The 18,403-nt window shown below is 45.4% G+C and overlaps 11 non-coding genes across 11 annotated transcripts; all 11 read left to right on the plus strand.

Annotated features, from left to right (window-relative positions):
• The first annotated feature begins 9,568 nt into the window (after nt 1-9,568).
• On the plus strand, nt 9,569-9,652 carry Trnas-gga. The gene is given in 2 exon segments: nt 9,569-9,608; nt 9,618-9,652. It is a non-coding gene; the product is annotated as a tRNA-Ser (tRNA).
• A 562-nt stretch (nt 9,653-10,214) lies between these two features.
• On the plus strand, nt 10,215-10,298 carry Trnas-gga. Its single transcript is given in 2 exon segments — nt 10,215-10,254; nt 10,264-10,298. It is a non-coding gene; the product is annotated as a tRNA-Ser (tRNA).
• A 130-nt stretch (nt 10,299-10,428) lies between these two features.
• On the plus strand, nt 10,429-10,512 carry Trnas-gga. Its single transcript is given in 2 exon segments — nt 10,429-10,468; nt 10,478-10,512. It is a non-coding gene; the product is annotated as a tRNA-Ser (tRNA).
• A 346-nt stretch (nt 10,513-10,858) lies between these two features.
• Nucleotides 10,859-10,942, plus strand: Trnas-gga. The gene is given in 2 exon segments: nt 10,859-10,898; nt 10,908-10,942. It is a non-coding gene; the product is annotated as a tRNA-Ser (tRNA).
• Nucleotides 10,943-11,718: 776 nt separating this feature from the next.
• On the plus strand, nt 11,719-11,802 carry Trnas-gga. The gene is given in 2 exon segments: nt 11,719-11,758; nt 11,768-11,802. It is a non-coding gene; the product is annotated as a tRNA-Ser (tRNA).
• Nucleotides 11,803-12,148: 346 nt separating this feature from the next.
• On the plus strand, nt 12,149-12,232 carry Trnas-gga. The gene is given in 2 exon segments: nt 12,149-12,188; nt 12,198-12,232. It is a non-coding gene; the product is annotated as a tRNA-Ser (tRNA).
• A 130-nt stretch (nt 12,233-12,362) lies between these two features.
• Trnas-gga lies at nt 12,363-12,446 on the plus strand. The gene is given in 2 exon segments: nt 12,363-12,402; nt 12,412-12,446. It is a non-coding gene; the product is annotated as a tRNA-Ser (tRNA).
• A 564-nt stretch (nt 12,447-13,010) lies between these two features.
• Trnas-gga lies at nt 13,011-13,094 on the plus strand. Its single transcript is given in 2 exon segments — nt 13,011-13,050; nt 13,060-13,094. It is a non-coding gene; the product is annotated as a tRNA-Ser (tRNA).
• A 2,611-nt stretch (nt 13,095-15,705) lies between these two features.
• Nucleotides 15,706-15,789, plus strand: Trnas-gga. Its single transcript is given in 2 exon segments — nt 15,706-15,745; nt 15,755-15,789. It is a non-coding gene; the product is annotated as a tRNA-Ser (tRNA).
• Nucleotides 15,790-16,135: 346 nt separating this feature from the next.
• Trnas-gga lies at nt 16,136-16,219 on the plus strand. The gene is given in 2 exon segments: nt 16,136-16,175; nt 16,185-16,219. It is a non-coding gene; the product is annotated as a tRNA-Ser (tRNA).
• Nucleotides 16,220-16,349: 130 nt separating this feature from the next.
• Trnas-gga lies at nt 16,350-16,433 on the plus strand. The gene is given in 2 exon segments: nt 16,350-16,389; nt 16,399-16,433. It is a non-coding gene; the product is annotated as a tRNA-Ser (tRNA).
• The last annotated feature ends 1,970 nt before the right edge of the window (nt 16,434-18,403 follow it).

Below are 18,403 nucleotides of genomic sequence, written 5' to 3' on the forward strand. Positions count from 1 at the left end.
TGTTCGTGCAGATGGTTGTTGTCTTGCAAACGTCCCCATCTGTTGACTCAGGGATCGAGACGTGGCTGCACGATCAGTTACAGCCATGCGGATACGATGCCTGTCATCTCAACTGCTAGTGATACGAGGCCCTTGGGATCCAGCGCGGCGTTCCGTATTACCCTCCTGAACCCACCGATTGCATATTCTGCTAACTGTCACTAACTGACATAGGATCTCGACCAACGCGAGCGGCAACGTCGCGATATGATAAACCGCAATCGCGATAGGCTACAATCCGACATTTATCAAAGTCGGAAACGTGATGGTACGTATTTCTCCTCCTTACACGAGGCATCACAACAACGTTTCTCCACGCAACGCCGGTGAACTGCTGTTTGTGTATGAGAAATCGTTTGGAAACTATCCTCATCTCAGCACGTTGTAGGTGTCGCTAACGGCGCCAACCTTGTGTGAATGCTCTGATAAGCTAATCAATTGCATATCACAGCATCTTCTTCCTGTCAGTTAAATTTCACGTCGGTAGCACGTCATCTTCGTGGTGGAGCAATTTTAATGGCCTGCAGTGTACATAATCATACTATCATAAGCATACTATCTGAACAAATGTACCCGGACACCATTATATAATGTAGAATTAACCACTAGATGCCACGAGAAGCGGATTCGCCGGCGTAAAAGGAGGCGGGGGAGTATCGTGTTGCCATTAGAGAAGCTAGTAACATCAGAGGGGATCCGTCAGAAGAAGTCAGTGACCTCGATCGCGGATCAGTCCTGGAACGTCAGCTGAGTAACAAACCCACTAAGGACATTTTAGCTCTGCTACAGCTACCCTAGAGATTGTTGGCAATGGACCGTGAAGAGGAAATGTAAAGGAGCAGCCACAGCTAAACCAAAACCAGTCAGACCTCGTGTACAGAGTGACAGGGAGCGTCGAGCACTGCGGAGGCTGGCGTTTAATGCCAGTCTCACGTTTGTTACATGGCGTCAGCGTCTTCACTGTTTTGCAATTTTATTCTGCTCGATACATTCACAGAAGCTGAACAAACACATGGAAACAGACCGAGAAATAGATGCATGGACTTAACTGTAGACCATAGTCAAATCAGCAGGTTGCACTGTTGTGTATGTCCAGTAACGGCACCTGTGCAATGTCCTCAATACCTTCCAAGTGCTCTGAGTAATTCAGAGTGCATTGTGTCTGAGCTAAGTTAATTCGAAAGCGGACAAAATAGTGGTGATCGTAAGATGAGTTCTTCCGTAACGAACGAAGCCGAGGTGTTTGGTGTTTCAAGAAGCACCATATCGAAGATTTATTTCACATACAAAGCGAAAAACACTCTCCGCTAAGTCGCAATGCGGACGAAACTGTGTGTTGAGTGATCGTGACAGACGATCATTGAAGGGGACTGAGACGAAAAATAAGAGTACAACAGCTGCAAACGTCACTGCAGAACTGAAAGCTGCACTCGCGAACCTCGTCAGCTTCCAAAATCGCTCGAAGGGAGTTCCATAGTGAGGGAATTACAGGGTGAGATAAAATTCCAAAAACACACATTAGAGGTGTAAATGCCCTTAACAGGAAAACGTGAAGTCGAAAATGTCTCGAATGAAAAACAGCCCACAGTTGCACTAACTATGTTTATTCTTTTTGACCATGACGCAGCCGCTGGGCTAAGACATTTTTCATTTTTAAAAGCTTATATAAGTAATAGAAGTTTATTTATAGATTGTATTACTGATCTAGATGGTAGTTTGATCAATTTTAGGACTTTTGAAGAAGGCTATATTACTATAGCTGAAACCATGGTCAAGGTTTAGAATAAACATAATTAGTGCAACTGTGGGCTGTTTATCATTTGAGACAATTTCGTAACGGTTGATGGTGTTGCTGCCATGATGAAAATAATGAAGTCTAAACCATAAAACCTGGACTGTGGAGCAAAGGAAGAGTATCGTTTGATCGAATCGGTTTGGTTTCACTCTGTTTCCAAGTTCTGGTCAAGTTTACGTCACAAGAGAGAAACATGGCATGGGTTTGGTGATGGCTTGGGAAGGCATATTGTGGTATTCCATGGACGCTGACAGTTCGAGTTACTGCCAAGGATTGTATGACCATTTGGACTGATCAGGTAGAGACAACTGCCATAGGCAATAATGTATTAACCACAGCGGGCGACATTGATTATCACGGATTGCAACAATGGAAGGACGGGCCACAGCACAGCAGGTCACTTGCCAATGCAGTGCTAGACAACAGGAAGTGACTAGCGGCACCGTCTCTTCCCTTAAGTTTGCCCGAAGCCGACCTGTACTTTTGCGAAACACAGTCAGTCACTCTTGAATTATCTGAGGATGGGTGGAACAATAATCCACATTCGTCAGGGAGCTCAGCTCACGTGACATCCAGTGAGGTGTGTGCACCATGGACTCCGCTCCCACGTAAAGTTGTGAGCTGTAGTTGTCGCCACGAAAGCGAACCGTGTTGCTACATTCGGTGGCGTAAATGTGTCTAGTTCAGCTGGTAATCTGAGTACAAAGCAGAGCTTCTAATTCGCATACAATAATGTCTAAGATGTGAGGCAATAGTACAAAAATTTGAAGTACCTCAGTTAAATAATGATGAATTCAGAATCTACGTAAACATCCAGTAACTGCTCCTTCAGTAGAAATATGAGTATTTCATTAGACATATGAAACGGATTATTTCGTTCCTTTCATGCAAACTAACTAGGTGGCCCTCCCTCTATCATTTCACTCTCCTCCCTGTGCGTGAACAGCCCAACATTAAACATTATTCAGACACAAACACACACACGCTGTGCCAGAGACCAAGGTCGCATCAGTGAACCGGATGTTTCAAACGAATATCTGGCTTTTCTTTGTGCTTCAAATTTATTTTTGGCCCACATTTTTCAAGACATGTGCGTTCATCTTCCCTTTTAACGTGAACACTTGCTCGATACTTCGTTATCAATCCAATTAGATTGGTAACAAATATGAATAATCCACTGTACGAGTAATTTCGGCGTCTATTATGGCGGATTTGAAACTCCCTGGCAAATTAAAACTGTGTGCCTGATCGAGACTAGAACTCGGGACATCTGCCTTTCGCGTGCAAGTGCTATACCAACTGAGCTACCCAAGCACGACTCAGGCCCCATCCTCACAGCTTCACTTCTACCAGTACTCGTCTCCTACCATGCAAGCACTTGCTGGCGAAAGGAAAACGTCCCGAGTTCGAGTCTTGGTCCGGCACACAGTTTTAATCTGCCAGGAAGTTTCACATCAGCGTACGCTCCGCTGCAGAGCGAAAATCTCATTCCCTCGGCGGATTTGTTTTAACGCCCATAAATTAGAAATTAAAACAAGTTTGAATATGCAAAAGGGTTTTTGTAAAGATGCAACACATATCAACGATTTTCCAGTATAATCTCTAACGAAATTGGATCCTTGTCGTACCACCGTAATAGGTTTCACAAACACTTCTCGAAAAGAGTGCTACCTATCGGCCTCCCTGAAGTTCCTTTCCAGAGACGAAAAGTCGTTTTCCCAAACACTTCGGCCGGATGAGGTGGCCGAGCGGTTCTAGGCGCTTCAGCCTGGAACCGCACGACCGCTACGGTCGCAGGTTCGAATCCTGCCTCGGGCATGGATGTGTGTGATGTCCTTAGGTTAGTTAGGTTTAAGTAGTTCTAAGTTCTAGGGGACTGATGACCTCAGAAGTTAAGTCCCATAGTGCTCAGAGCCGTTTTGAACCCAAACACTTCGGAATAAGACGGAAGTCAGCTGGTACGCGGCTCTTGTGTAGTCTTCACATTGTCATCGAATATGCTGCCACTTTAATTAGTGTCCCAGCGCACATGAAATCCTGATATGTTTTCAAAGAAGGAACTACAGGGCACCGTTTTGACAACATTCGTCAAAGTGGTGGCAGGTACTTTTTCCAAAGGGACAGGGCATCTGGCACATCATTTAACAGATGAGTCAGGCACCGTGCTGAGATTATGTTGAAAAACAATCTATACACGCATTTAGCATCATTACCGAAATCCTTTCTGATATTCGCACTTGTTTAAATCTTCACCTCTGTCGGTGGCAGAGGTAACTACCCCTCGGACAGAATAAATACAATCATTAAGGCGTATTCACGGATGTGAGTAATTTTAAGGAACGTGAATGACGTACACCACGCAGAATATACTGGAAGGCCCATGTTACAAGAGATGGCGTCGGACAAAGCCACTGTTGTTTGTTTCTCTTTTTTTCCGAAAAACTAATTTCCGCAACATGTTTTCACAATTTCGTTTGGTGCGTAGCTAATTGATGCAGAATTCCGCGAAATAAGAGCCGTTGTCGTTCACAAACCTGTTTCAAATTGTTTTGCCGCTTCTAGTGCTTATTCCACAAATATTGACCCTTTCCAGGAACTGCATTTTACGAAAATTCGAGGAAATGTTAAATGAAGAACATAGTTCCTATCACATTGCCGTAATGAGCGTTACATATAATGAAGGTCTATTCATGCGAACACCTAATTACACGACCACCGCTCTGCTCACGACGATAATGATGGCAACATATCAAACGTAAATCAAATGATGAGAATCGAGAAAATAGGTTTTCTATCCATTGAAATAGCTGTCTTCGCTAGGAAGTCATGGTAGTGGGACGAAGAATAATTAATTTTTCTAATATCAAAAGCTTGTTATTGAAACTCAGTTGTGGTTTAAAGCTGCGAGCCGGTTATCAGCGTGAACCCGTATGTCTGAGGTGGACAACACCGGCCGCTCCCTGCTAAGATGAAAATTTGGTAGTTTTAACATAATTTCGAGATAGTGCAGCCAGTCTTCCGATAGGAGTTTCGTAACTTGTGGTAGTTTCGCAGTAGAAGTAGTATCTGTGTTGTTATTTTAAATTCAGATGCTTCGTTGACATGTTCTTGGAATGAAGGAGAGACACTACTCAATCTATTTTGTAATCACTTACGACGATAGATGTAGCATATACTGTTATCAATCTGACCCAGGAGAAAGTCTGCGGACCGACCAAAATCTTTTACCGGTCACCTCAGGATAATGCTGGACGTGTGAATGGCTCGGCGGCATTTCTGTCATAGAAACTGCGCAATATTCCAGCGAGCCAGCTGCTCGTTACATTCGGCGTAAATAAAATTTGTAAGTAGGCTGTTTAGGTTTTCTTATTGGTAACGCCACGTAGCGCTCTGTATAAAAATCACTGGCTGTGCTGTGTGCAGTCTGTGGCTAGTTTGCATTGTTGTCGGCCATTGTAGTGTTGGGCAGCTGGATGTTAACAGCGCGTAGCGTTGCGCAGTTGGAGGTGAGCCGCCAGCAGTGGTGGATGTGGGGAAAGAAATGGCGGAGTTTTGAAATTTGTAAGACTGGATGTCATGAACTGCTATATATATTATGATTTTTGATGATATTAAGGTAAATACATTGTTTGTTCTCTATTAAAATCTTTCATTTGCTAACTAACCCTATCAGTAGTTAGTGCCTTCCGTAGTTTGAATCTTTTATTTAGCTGACAGTAGTGGCGCTCGCTGTATTGCAGTAGTTCGAGTAACCAAGATTTTTGTGAGGTAAGCGATTTGTGAAACGTATAGCTTAATGTTAGTGAGGGCCATTTTTTGTAGGGATTTTTGAAAGTCAGATTGCGTTGCGTTAAAAATATTGTGTGTCAGTTTAAGCACAGTCATGTATAATTTTTCTAAGGGGACGTTTCAAATTGTGCAAACCCAGAGAACCTTTTAAGCAGTTGATACGTTGGGAAAGCCTCAAACTGCACAATTTCGGATATCAAAGGATTGCATCACCCTCTACACATACATGTGTCCGCTGATATTTATGCAGAGTAAGGGGCAAGACATTAAAATTGTCGTTTGTATATAAACGACTTGGTCAGTTGGGAGATTTGTCATGCCACAAAAATCATTTTATAGGGGACACAAAAAACTTGCTATTTCCCAAAGAATTATTGGTGATCCATTAGACATGATAAATCAGTAATGTACGAAAACTCGGAACAGGACAACAACGTCCACTGTCTAGTGTACAGATTTGTCGTCGGTGAAACACAGAGAAATTCAATTTCTTTAGACTGGCACCCCTATTTTTAACGAATAGTAGTGTGCTGTGAGAAAACAATAGACTTAAACATTGCTTACTTGTTTAATAATTACTTATTTTAAAAACTGATTGTTACTCTCCAAAACCGAATTACACCAGTATTCGTTCGAAGTGCCGTAATCTTTGATGCATTTACTGCTCCTTTCAGTAAATTGCTATATCATCGCCAATTTCTTTACTGCCGTTGGTAACTGTTAGCCGTATTTCCACAAGCCTGACATTTTTCGGTACTTTTCATCCTTTTCAGGAACCGAGAGGAAGAAATGTGAAAATGGAAGATCTAGCAGATCCATTTACTGTATAATCTCTTCCGACACCACGAACATTGCAAATGCGGTAGAATGCCTCTCGTTCTTTTTGTGAGAAATTTACTTGACAACCATCATTTTGGAGTCATGTAATTCGACATTCTGAATGACTAAGATATTCAAGCAATAGTCGTTATTAGTCTTCAGGAGAGTTTGCATAATTTGTCTATAAAAAAAAAAAAGAAAACAAGAAGTCTGCAACCCATTATTCCACATGAAATATTAAGTCGTGAAATACGCTGAAGCAAATTACACGCAACGTTGGGCTGTCACGATTCGTGAACGTTGATTTCATCTAAGAAAAAACAAAAGTTTATGAAAATCATTACCGTAAAGTTTTTGACACATAGCATGTAAGAAAGATGAAATACATGACTCCATATATTCTGGGATCACAAGTCTATAGTATTCCAGAAACACAAGTTGCATCCCTACAACTTACGTAGAGGCTTAGTAAACATCTCATCACAGTTTGGGTATTTGGTCACTTTTTACAAGTTTAAATGAGGAATTTTATTTATCTGTACCCGTACATTGGTAGTAAATGTTTTCATGTTTCGATTAAACGGAGTTCCACCTGGTTATAATTAAAGTGCAGATATTCATAGGGTCCACTGTGGGTTGTAACTATCGCATGGCGGCGAAACTGGTAGATATGCTAATGCGTTAATGCGGAACTGATTTATGTTGGAAAAAAATAGTTCCAATTTTGACCAGCAGTTGCATATCGGGCGCTGGGAATACTGGAAAAGCGTATAGAAATATTACCATATGTAATGGGTTAGGAGCAAGACATGAATAGAAAGATCAAACAAATAAGAAAGGCATAATGTTGTTGTTATTATCAACCGGCGCTCATACACTTTTTTAAATATGAGCACCAAAGATGTTCGTACCTGAAGGACAAAATTGGAACAACTTTTTTTTTCAGCGTAAATCAGTTCCGCATCAACGCATAGCTATAGTCCACACTGGACCTCTGTCAGTAGCTGCACTTTATTTACAACAACCCGGCACGACAAGCATTCTTGCGGCAAAATAAAGCATGGATAGCGGTTGCGATATTTGGCTCTGAGCACTATGGGACTTAACAGCTGTGGTCATCAGTCCCCTAGAACTTAGAACTACTTAAACCTAACTAACCTAAGGACATCAGACACATCCATGCCCGAGGCAGGATTCGAACCTGCGACCGCAGCAGTCGCGTGATTCCGGACTGCGCGCCTAGAACCGCGAGACCACCGCGGCCGGCGTTGCGATATTTCTTCTACATTCACCATACATAAAAGTCCATTAGTTCTTCAACGGAATACTCACTTACACTCATCGCTAAAACCATCAAGACCACCCAGAAAGAACTTGTATTCAAAAAAGAAGAAATAAACAAGAAAGCAGAGTTGTCTATCCAAAATATGGTAAGTATGTCGTATGATGGTGCTTTACACCACAAGCTAGACGTGATCAGAAAACAATTCTCTTTATTCACAGGTAATTACAACATGGGGGATTAGAATAAATCGTACCCAAAAACGTTACTGTTCCACAAGAGTGTAGGTGTTACGCTATCACACACTGCTTGATACTAGCGTTTCAGTAACTAGAATCCTCTCCCTTGAGTAGAGATTACAGGGATTTAGAATTAGCAAAAACGAGATTAGTGACACCGGAACTGTGTGCCACATGGTAGATAAAGTGAAGGAGTTTTGCTACCTTGAAAAGTAACTAAATAAGAATGCTTGACGGAAGTCAATCATGGACTATGGGAAAACCGGAATCAAAGCGTCTTCAAAAAAATGGTTCAAATGGCTCTGAGCACTATGGGACTTAACAGCTGTGGTCATCAGTCCCCTAGAACTTCGAACTACTTAAACCTAACCAACCTAAGGACATCACACACATCCATGCCCGAGACAGGATTCGAACCTGCGACCGTAGCAGTCGCGCGGTTCCGGACTGCGCGCCTAGAACCGCTAGACCACCGCGGCCGGCCAAAGCGTCTTAAGTATGGCGTTACGCAGGTATGATGATACTTCCCGCTGTTCAGTGGTTTTTCCATGGCGACTCATCCTGTGATAGTTGTGTAGCCATATCTTGTTTCTAGCACCGAGTGCAACGTCAGACTAGCACTCTGATGCGTCTGTTTTGTCTTTGCGGTCTTCGAGAATAAGTGGATAGTGATTCCCTGTAAGTTTGCTTCCCTACTCATTGATTCTACACACTAAACTCAGTAACTATTTTGTTGCCAAATCCCCGGCAGATATTAAAAATTACTCACAAGTTACCTATCTTTACCGTTTTCTGTGATCCTCAGTCTTTTGTCTTCCAATCACCAATCGAGACCAGTTCCTTCATCTGTTACTTAATTAACAACTCTTCCTTCTCATAGGTGCCCTCAACATATTGTTTCTACCTACCTCCACTCTCCTCTACCTTTGACGGAGGAACTGCACTGATAAAATACGAAATGAGCGGAGTCCCCACTAAATCGACAAGGAGAGTAGTATGCGAAATTTGGAGGGTGGAGCAGAAAGGTGTGGCATGAGTTAGGGTAGCACGGTACTGTTGGGGCAACTAGATAGCCATATTGGTAGGGGAATACCGGGTGTAGAATAGGGGCGTCCTTAAAGTTCTGGTTCTAAAACTCTGTACATAGAAAACCACTGCCCAGAACGAGTAAGCCGGCCGGAGTGGCCAAGCGGTTAAAGGTGCTACAGTCTGGAACCGCACGACCGCTACGGTCGCAGGTTCGAATCCTGCCTCGGGCATGGATGTGTGTGATGTCCTTAGGTTAGTTAGGTTTAAGTAGTTCTAACTTCTAGGGGATTTATGACCACAGCAGTTGAGTCCCATAGTGCTCAGAGCCATTTGAATCATTTGAACCCAGAACGAGTAAGCCGGCCTTAGTGGCCGAGCGGTTAAAGGCGCTACAGTCTGGAACCGCACGACCGCTACGGTCGCAGGTTCGAATCCTGCCTCAGGCATGGATGTGTGTGATGTCCTTAGGTTAGTTAGGTTTAAGTAGTTCTAAGTTCTAGGGGATATGACCACAGCAGTTGAGTCCCATAGTGCTCAGAGCCATTTGAATCATTTGAACCCAGAACGAGTAAGCCGGCCTGAGTGGCCGAGCGGTTAAAGGCGCTACAGTCTGGAACCGCACGACCGCTACGGTCGCAGGTTCGAATCCTGCCTCGGGCATGGATGTGTGTGATGTCCTTAGGTTAGTTAGGTTTAAGTAGTTCTAACTTCTAGGGGATTTATGACCACAGCAGTTGAGTCCCATAGTGCTCAGAGCCATTTGAATCATTTGAACCCAGAACGAGTAAGCCGGCCTTAGTGGCCGAGCGGTTAAAGGCGCTACGGTCTGGAACCGCACGACCGCTACGGTCGCAGGTTCGAATCCTGCCTCAGGCATGGATGTGTGTGATGTCCTTAGGTTAGTTAGGTTTAAGTAGTTCTAAGTTCTAGGGGATATGACCACAGCAGTTGAGTCCCATAGTGCTCAGAGCCATTTGAATCATTTGAACCCAGAACGAGTAAGCCGGCCTGAGTGGCCGAGCGGTTAAAGGCGCTACAGTCTGGAACCGCACGACCGCTACGATCGCAGGTTCGAATCCTGCCTCGGACATGGATGTGTGTGATGTCCTTAGGTTAGTTAGGTTTAAGTAGTTCTAAGTTCTAGGGGATTTATGACCACAGCAGTTGAGTCCCATAGTGCTCAGAGCCATTTGAATCATTTGAACCCAGAACGAGTAAGCCGGCCTGAGTGGCCGAGCGGTTAAAGGCGCTACAGTCTGGAACCGCACGACCGCTACGGTCGCAGGTTCGAATCCTGCCTCAGGCATGGATGTGTGTGATGTCCTTAGGTTAGTTAGGTTTAAGTAGTTCTAAGTTCTAGGGGATATGACCACAGCAGTTGAGTCCCATAGTGCTTAGAGCCATTTGAATCATTTGAACCCAGAACGAGTAAGCCGGCCTGAGTGGCCGAGCGGTTAAAGGCGCTACAGTCTGGAACCGCACGACCGCTACGGTCGCAGGTTCGAATCCTGCCTCGGGCATGGATGTGTGTGATGTCCTTAGGTTAGTTAGGTTTAAGTAGTTCTAAGTTCTAGGGGATATGACCACAGCAGTTGAGTCCCATAGTGCTCAGAGCCATTTTAATCATTTGAACCCAGAACGAGTAAGCCGGCCTGAGTGGCCGAGCGGTTAAAGGCGCTACAGTCTGGAACCGCACGACCGCTACGATCGCAGGTTCGAATCCTGCCTCGGACATGGATGTGTGTGATGTCCTTAGGTTAGTTAGGTTTAAGTAGTTCTAAGTTCTAGGGGATTTATGACCACAGCAGTTGAGTCCCATAGTGCTCAGAGCCATTTGAATCATTTGAACCCAGAACGAGTAAGCCGGCCTGAGTGGCCGAGCGGTTAAAGGCGCTACAGTCTGGAACCGCACGACCGCTACGGTCGCAGGTTCGAATCCTGCCTCGGGCATGGATGTGTGTGATGTCCTTAGGTTAGTTAGGTTTAAGTAGTTCTAACTTCTAGGGGATTTATGACCACAGCAGTTGAGTCCCATAGTGCTCAGAGCCATTTGAATCATTTGAACCCAGAACGAGTAAGCCGGCCTTAGTGGCCGAGCGGTTAAAGGCGCTACAGTCTGGAACCGCACGACCGCTACGGTCGCAGGTTCGAATCCTGCCTCAGGCATGGATGTGTGTGATGTCCTTAGGTTAGTTAGGTTTAAGTAGTTCTAAGTTCTAGGGGATATGACCACAGCAGTTGAGTCCCATAGTGCTCAGAGCCATTTGAATCATTTGAACCCAGAACGAGTAAGCCGGCCTGAGTGGCCGAGCGGTTAAAGGCGCTACAGTCTGGAACCGCACGACCGCTACGATCGCAGGTTCGAATCCTGCCTCGGACATGGATGTGTGTGATGTCCTTAGGTTAGTTAGGTTTAAGTAGTTCTAAGTTCTAGGGGATTTATGACCACAGCAGTTGAGTCCCATAGTGCTCAGAGCCATTTGAATCATTTGAACCCAGAACGAGTAAGCCGGCCTGCGTGGCCGAGCGGTTAAAGGCGCTACAGTCTGGAACCGCACGACCGCTACGGTCGCAGGTTCGAATCCTGCCTCAGGCATGGATGTGTGTGATGTCCTTAGGTTAGTTAGGTTTAAGTAGTTCTAAGTTCTAGGGGATATGACCACAGCAGTTGAGTCCCATAGTGCTTAGAGCCATTTGAATCATTTGAACCCAGAACGAGTAAGCCGGCCTGAGTGGCCGAGCGGTTAAAGGCGCTACAGTCTGGAACCGCACGACCGCTACGGTCGCAGGTTCGAATCCTGCCTCGGGCATGGATGTGTGTGATGTCCTTAGGTTAGTTAGGTTTAAGTAGTTCTAAGTTCTAGGGGATATGACCACAGCAGTTGGGTCCCATAGTGCTCAGAGCCATTTGAATCATTTGAACCCAGAACGAGTAAGCCGGCCTGAGTGGCCGAGCGGTTAAAGGCGCTACAGTCTGGAACCGCACGACCGCTACGATCGCAGGTTCGAATCCTGCCTCGGACATGGATGTGTGTGATGTCCTTAGGTTAGTTAGGTTTAAGTAGTTCTAAGTTCTAGGGGATTTATGACCACAGCAGTTGAGTCCCATAGTGCTCAGAGCCATTTGAATCATTTGAACCCAGAACGAGTAAGCCGGCCTGAGTGGCCGAGCGGTTAAAGGCGCTACAGTCTGGAACCGCACGACCGCTACGGTCGCAGGTTCGAATCCTGCCTCAGGCATGGATGTGTGTGATGTCCTTAGGTTAGTTAGGTTTAAGTAGTTCTAAGTTCTAGGGGATATGACCACAGCAGTTGAGTCCCATAGTGCTTAGAGCCATTTGAATCATTTGAACCCAGAACGAGTAAGCCGGCCTGAGTGGCCGAGCGGTTAAAGGCGCTACAGTCTGGAACCGCACGACCGCTACGGTCGCAGGTTCGAATCCTGCCTCGGGCATGGATGTGTGTGATGTCCTTAGGTTAGTTAGGTTTAAGTAGTTCTAACTTCTAGGGGATTTATGACCACAGCAGTTGAGTCCCATAGTGCTCAGAGCCATTTGAATCATTTGAACCCAAAACGAGTAAGCCGGCCTGAGTGGCCGAGCGGTTAAAGGCGCTACAGTCTGGAACCGCACGACCGCTACGGTCGCAGGTTCGAATCCTGCCTCGAGCATGGCTGTGTGTGATGTCCTTAGGTTAGTTAGGTTTAAGTAGTTCTAAGTTCTAGGGGACTTATGACCACAGCAGTTGAGTCCCATAGTGCTCAGAGCCATTTGAATCATTTGAACCCAGTACGAGTAAGCCGGCCTGAGTGGCCGAGCGGTTAAAGGCGCTACAGTCTGGAACCGCACGACCTTTACGGTGGCAGGTTCGAATCCTGCCTCGGGCATGGATGTGTGTGATGTCCTTAGGTTAGATAGGTTTAAGTAGTTCTAAGTTCTAGGGGATTTATGACCACAGCAGTTGAGTCCCATAGTGCTCAGAGCCATTTGAATCATTTGAACCCAGAACGAGTAAGCCGGCCTGAGTGGCCGAGTGGTTAAAGGCGCTACAGTCTGGAACCGCACGACCGCTACGGTCGCAGGTTCGAATCCTGCCTCGGGCATGGATGTGTGTGATGTCCTTAGGTTAGTTAGGTTTAAGTAGTTCTAAATTCTAGGGGATTTATGACCACAGCAGTTGAGTCCCATAGTGCTCAGAGCCATTTGAACCATTTGAACCAGAACGAGCAAACTTTGAACAGCATAAAAAAAGACCAGTATTTCACTGTAGACATCAGAATACGTACACCAACAGACGCGTGGCACACGGCTGTTACTCAGTTAGCGTGTGAGACGCCCACCGTGACTGTCACCACGAAGGATCGCGCGCTGATAGTAAAGCTCTTTTGCAAGAACGGTGAGTGTGCGTCAGTAGCACTGCATAAGTTCTTGACAATCCACGGCAAGAAAAATTGATCCGATCTCTAATAAGGATGGAGGATTACAAACTTCGAAAAGAGTCTTTTGAAGTGCAATATGGCAGAGGGAGGGAAGCAGTTGATCCGAAGTCTATCAAAAACGTGGGCACAGCATTGCAGGAGGAGTCGAGCGGTGGTGTCCTAAAGTGCAGAGCAAGGGGAACTGCCCCGAATGTTGGACATGCCTGCCAGAACAGTGCGGAAGATACTACGAAACATCCTGCATTGCTTTCTATACAAAACCACCCATGTTGAGGATTTGCTTACTGCTTATCTACCAACAAGACGAACGTTCGCTGTGGTATTACTTGCTCGTATGAAAGTGCACAATAAATGGCCATGGAAGGGGATGGGCAACATAAAAATCTCACGCACATCACACATTGAAACGGATCTTCTTGTCCCGTTCCATATTTTTTCCAATAAATTTCAGTATCGGAGAACTACAGCCAGAGTGCTTTGACTCCGTGTATGACAAACAGAAGAGAATGGACCAAGTGGTGTTTATTTATTTATTTATTTTATTTCATGTGTGCCATGTTTCTTTGTATCCTTTCCCATATGCGACCTTGGACTGTATGAATGAGATCGTATGTGGTGTACCAGCTCTGGTCAGAGGTCGTGGCATTGCATGTGTAGAGTCGTTCTGTGGTAGGATAGTACCAACCCCCTAAACGTGATCAAGTTTAGCAAAGATGGTGGGCAAGTCCGGTCAGAGAGATCGCGAAGGTCCGAGGATTGGCTCTGTTAGGTTGGCGAATCATCCCCTTCACCACTTTTTGAACGAATAGCTGTTAGGCGAGGTGTCCGGTGGAGCACTTGTTCCTGGGTCGCGGCGCTGGACAGACATGGAGACGCAGCTTTCGTTTTGGTAATGTTAACAAAGGTATTAGATTGTCTGAAATCTGCTCGGTAATGAAGTCCAGATGTTGAAATCAGGTGCGAGATTACTACTAAACCCCGTAAGAGAATTTATTTTCATAATTTATTAGAATTTCAGTAGAACTTTGCGTTTGTGCCTTGGTCAGGCCACACATCATGGGCCTTAAGCTCACGGTCATATTCTTGCTCTGCGATTAACGGAAATTCATTCATTCAATGTATTTCAATCTGCTCTTTCGTTTACAGTAATACTTTGGAGGATTTTTCAAAAATGGTTCAAATGGCTCTGAGCACTATGGGACTCAACTGCTGAGGTCATTAGTCCCCTAGAACTTAGGACTAGTTAAAACTAACTAACCTAAGGACATCACAAACATCCAAGCCCGAGACAGGATTCGAACCTGCGACCGTAGCAGTCGCGCGGTTCCGGACTGCGCGCCTAGAACCGCTAGACCACCGCGGCCGGCCAAAGCGTCTTAAGTATGGCGTTACGCAGGTATGATGATACTTCCCGCTGTTCAGTGGTTTTTCCATGGCGACTCATCCTGTGATAGTTGTGTAGCCATATCTTGTTTCTAGCACCGAGTGCAACGTCAGACTAGCACTCTGATGCGTCTGTTTTGTCTTTGCGGTCTTCGAGAATAAGTGGATAGTGATTCCCTGTAAGTTTGCTTCCCTACTCATTGATTCTACACACTAAACTCAGTAACTATTTTGTTGCCAAATCCCCGGCAGATATTAAAAATTACTCACAAGTTACCTATCTTTACCGTTTTCTGTGATCCTCAGTCTTTTGTCTTCCAATCACCAATCGAGACCAGTTCCTTCATCTGTTACTTAATTAACAACTCTTCCTTCTCATAGGTGCCCTCAACATATTGTTTCTACCTACCTCCACTCTCCTCTACCTTTGACGGAGGAACTGCACTGATAAAATACGAAATGAGCGGAGTCCCCACTAAATCGACAAGGAGAGTAGTATGCGAAATTTGGAGGGTGGAGCAGAAAGGTGTGGCATGAGTTAGGGTAGCACGGTACTGTTGGGGCAACTAGATAGCCATATTGGTAGGGGAATACCGGGTGTAGAATAGGGGCGTCCTTAAAGTTCTGGTTCTAAAACTCTGTACATAGAGAACCACTGCCCAGAACGAGTAAGCCGGCCGGAGTGGCCAAGCGGTTAAAGGTGCTACAGTCTGGAACCGCACGACCGCTACGGTCGCAGGTTCGAATCCTGCCTCGGGCATGGATGTGTGTGATGTCCTTAGGTTAGTTAGGTTTAAGTAGTTCTAACTTCTAGGGGATTTATGACCACAGCAGTTGAGTCCCATAGTGCTCAGAGCCATTTGAATCATTTGAACCCAGAACGAGTAAGCCGGCCTGAGTGGCCGAGCGGTTAAAGGCGCTACAGTCTGGAACCGCACGACCGCTACGGTCGCAGGTTCGAATCCTGCCTCGGGCATGGATGTGTGTGATGTCCTTAGGTTAGTTAGGTTTAAGTAGTTCTAAGTTCTAGGGGATATGACCACAGCAGTTGAGTCCCATAGTGCTCAGAGCCATTTGAATCATTTGAACCCAGAACGAGTAAGCCGGCCTGAGTGGCCGAGCGGTTAAAGGCGCTACAGTCTGGAACCGCACGACCGCTACGATCGCAGGTTCGAATCCTGCCTTGGACATGGATGTGTGTGATGTCCTTAGGTTAGTTAGGTTTAAGTAGTTCTAAGTTCTAGGGGATTTATGACCACAGCAGTTGAGTCCCATAGTGCTCAGAGCCATTTGAATCATTTGAACCCAGAACGAGTAAGCCGGCCTGAGTGGCCGAGCGGTTAAAGGCGCTACAGTCTGGAACCGCACGACCGCTACGGTCGCAGGTTCGAATCCTGCCTCAGGCATGGATGTGTGTGATGTCCTTAGGTTAGTTAGGTTTAAGTAGTTCTAAGTTCTAGGGGATATGACCACAGCAGTTGAGTCCCATAGTGCTTAGAGCCATTTGAATCATTTGAACCCAGAACGAGTAAGCCGGCCTGAGTGGCCGAGCGGTTAAAGGCGCTACAGTCTGGAACCGCACGACCGCTACGGTCGCAGGTTCGAATCCTGCCTCGGGCATGGATGTGTGTGATGTCCTTAGGTTAGTTAGGTTTAAGTAGTTCTAACTTCTAGGGGATTTATGACCACAGCAGTTGAGTCCCATAGTGCTCAGAGCCATTTGAACCATTTGAACCAGAACGAGCAAACTTTGAACAGCATAAAAAAAGACCAGTATTTCACTGTAGACATCAGAATACGTACACCAACAGACGCGTGGCACACGGCTGTTACTCAGTTAGCGTGTGAGACGCCCACCGTGACTGTCACCACGAAGGATCGCGCGCTGATAGTAAAGCTCTTTTGCAAGAACGGTGAGTGTGCGTCAGTAGCACTGCATAAGTTCTTGACAATCCACGGCAAGAAAAATTGATCCGATCTCTAATAAGGATGGAGGATTACAAACTTCGAAAAGAGTCTTTTGAAGTGCAATATGGCAGAGGGAGGGAAGCAGTTGATCCGAAGTCTATCAAAAACGTGGGCACAGCATTGCAGGAGGAGTCGAGCGGTGGTGTCCTAAAGTGCAGAGCAAGGGGAACTGCCCCGAATGTTGGACATGCCTGCCAGAACAGTGCGGAAGATACTACGAAACATCCTGCATTGCTTTCTATACAAAACCACCCATGTTGAGGATTTGCTTACTGCTTATCTACCAACAAGACGAACGTTCGCTGTGGTATTACTTGCTCGTATGAAAGTGCACAATAAATGGCCATGGAAGGGGATGGGCAACATAAAAATCTCACGCACATCACACATTGAAACGGATCTTCTTGTCCCGTTCCATATTTTTTCCAATAAATTTCAGTATCGGAGAACTACAGCCAGAGTGCTTTGACTCCGTGTATGACAAACAGAAGAGAATGGACCAAGTGGTGTTTATTTATTTATTTATTTTATTTCATGTGTGCCATGTTTCTTTGTATCCTTTCCCATATGCGACCTTGGACTGTATGAATGAGATCGTATGTGGTGTACCAGCTCTGGTCAGAGGTCGTGGCATTGCATGTGTAGAGTCGTTCTGTGGTAGGATAGTACCAACCCCCTAAACGTGATCAAGTTTAGCAAAGATGGTGGGCAAGTCCGGTCAGAGAGATCGCGAAGGTCCGAGGATTGGCTCTGTTAGGTTGGCGAATCATCCCCTTCACCACTTTTTGAACGAATAGCTGTTAGGCGAGGTGTCCGGTGGAGCACTTGTTCCTGGGTCGCGGCGCTGGACAGACATGGAGACGCAGCTTTCGTTTTGGTAATGTTAACAAAGGTATTAGATTGTCTGAAATCTGCTCGGTAATGAAGTCCAGATGTTGAAATCAGGTGCGAGATTACTACTAAACCCCGTAAGAGAATTTATTTTCATAATTTATTAGAATTTCAGTAGAACTTTGCGTTTGTGCCTTGGTCAGGCCACACATCATGGGCCTTAAGCTCACGGTCATATTCTTGCTCTGCGATTAACGGAAATTCATTCATTCAATGTATTTCAATCTGCTCTTTCGTTTACAGTAATACTTTGGAGGATTTTTCAAAAATGGTTCAAATGGCTCTGAGCACTATGGGACTCAACTGCTGAGGTCATTAGTCCCCTAGAACTTAGGACTAGTTAAAACTAACTAACCTAAGGACATCACAAACATCCAAGCCCGAGGCAGGATTCGAACCTGCGACCGCAGCGGTCTTGCGGTTCCAGACTGCAGCGCCTTTAACCGCACGGCCACTTCGGCCGGCTGGAGGATTTTTATTTATTTTCCATATGTTTCCTTTGTGAACTTGCTTTCGCACTACGTGGTTGGTTGGAGCAACCGCCACATTGATAAATTGTAGTTTCGTTGTGAAAATGTTTTGTATGCGATAAATAATCATACGATAGTCGGCGAGTATAAAATAAGGAAGGAATAATCTTGTGTGTTCGTATTTATCTGGATTTCTATTGGCTACCGAAACTTGGCCAGCATTGAAGTGATGATGTTTCCCCCCTTAACTATCTGATTTGT

This window comes from Schistocerca piceifrons, chromosome 5 (genome assembly GCF_021461385.2).
Source record: "Schistocerca piceifrons isolate TAMUIC-IGC-003096 chromosome 5, iqSchPice1.1, whole genome shotgun sequence".
In the NCBI taxonomy this organism is placed as follows: Eukaryota; Metazoa; Arthropoda; class Insecta; order Orthoptera; family Acrididae; genus Schistocerca; species Schistocerca piceifrons.